The sequence below is a fragment of the Vicia villosa genome, unplaced genomic scaffold (genome assembly GCF_029867415.1).
Source record: "Vicia villosa cultivar HV-30 ecotype Madison, WI unplaced genomic scaffold, Vvil1.0 ctg.002818F_1_1, whole genome shotgun sequence".
Classification (NCBI taxonomy): domain Eukaryota; kingdom Viridiplantae; phylum Streptophyta; class Magnoliopsida; order Fabales; family Fabaceae; genus Vicia; species Vicia villosa.
Genome location: NW_026706041.1, coordinates 137,176 through 138,653, shown reverse-complemented (window position 1 = coordinate 138,653; position 1,478 = coordinate 137,176). Strand labels below are relative to the sequence as shown.

At 43.0% G+C, this 1,478-nt stretch overlaps 1 non-coding gene across 1 annotated transcript; it reads right to left on the bottom strand.

The window, feature by feature from the left end:
• Nucleotides 1-276: 276 nt before the first annotated feature.
• LOC131639877 (small nucleolar RNA R71) lies at nucleotides 277-383 on the bottom strand. Its single transcript, XR_009295080.1, has one exon. It is a non-coding gene; the product is annotated as a small nucleolar RNA R71 (small nucleolar RNA).
• Between the last annotated feature and the right edge of the window lie 1,095 nt (nucleotides 384-1,478).

Sequence of the window (1,478 nt, the reverse complement as noted above, 5' to 3'; positions counted from 1 at the left end):
CTGAAACCTTGGTTGTTACAAGCTGTTCAACAGAACCAATTCTCTGGAAGCCCTGCAGACGACCCCAACCTTCATTTATCTGTGTTCGTGCAATATGCCGACACTGTCAAAGCTAACAAAGTTAGTTCCGAAGCTATTCGATTACGCCTCTTTCCTTTCTCCTTGAGAGATAGAGCTAGAGCGTGGCTTCAATCCCTACCTTCTAATTCCATAACTACATGGGACGAATTGAAGAGAGTATTCTTAGCTAGATACTTTCCTCCTAGCAAAACCGCTATGCTAAGAGGTCAAATCAACGGATTTACCCAGAAAGATAACGAATCACTCTTCGAAGCTTGGGAACGATACAAGGACATGCTTAGACTATGCCCTCATCATGGACTCGAACCATGGCTGATCATCCATACTTTCTATGGTGGTCTCCTTTATAACACTAAAATGACTATAGATGCTGCTGCTGGCGGAGCATTAATGGACAAACCCCATGATGAAGCATACAACCTCATAGAGAACATGGCACAAAACCATTACCAATGGGGTGGAGAACGAGCCGCTATAGAGAAAACCCAAATCAAAGGAGGAATGTACGAAGTAAGTGGTATAGACCGCGTTAACGCTAAAGTAGACGCTTTAACTCAAAAGATCGAAAACTTAACCATCACTCCTTCAGCCACTGCTGCTACCGTAGCACCTAACTGCGAGATTTGTGGATTAACTGGACACGCATTTGCCGAATGTCAACTCTTGACTGGTATCCCATCTGATCAAGTAAGCTATGCTCAAGGAAACCCTTATTCTAACACGTACAACCCTGGATGGAAAAACCATCCAAACTTTTCGTATAAGAACAACAAAGCGTTGTACGCGCCTGGATAAGCACCTGCTGTCCCACCTGGCTATCAAAAAGCGCCTGTAGCTGCTCAAAACGCCCCTAGGAAGTCGAACCTAGAAATCATGATGGAAAACTTTATAGCTTCCCAACAACAAACCAACAAGGACTTCCTAAATCAAAACATCCACAATAGTGAGCAACTAAAACAATTGTCGAACAAAGTAGATGCTTTAGCTACGCATAACAAAATGTTAGAAACTCAAATTTCGCAAGTAGCTCAACAACAAGCACCTACTGCTGCCCCTGCTGGCACGTTTCCTGCTCAACCACAACCTAATCCTAAAGGACATGCGAACGCGATAACACTACGAAGTGGAACGAACTACGATGGACCTATCGATCCTAGAACTCAAAACGGACCCATGTCACAACAAGAGCCAAAGGAAACCAAAAAGGCATCAACTGATGACCAAACTGCTAAGACCAATGAGAACAACACCAAAGTGGAACCTGAAAAAGAAAAACCTTACGTTCCACCACCACCTTATAAGCCACCAATTCCTTACCCTCAGAGATTAGCTAAATCCAAATCCGAAGCGCAATTTAAAAAATTTATAGAACTTCTGAAACAATTAAACATAACCAT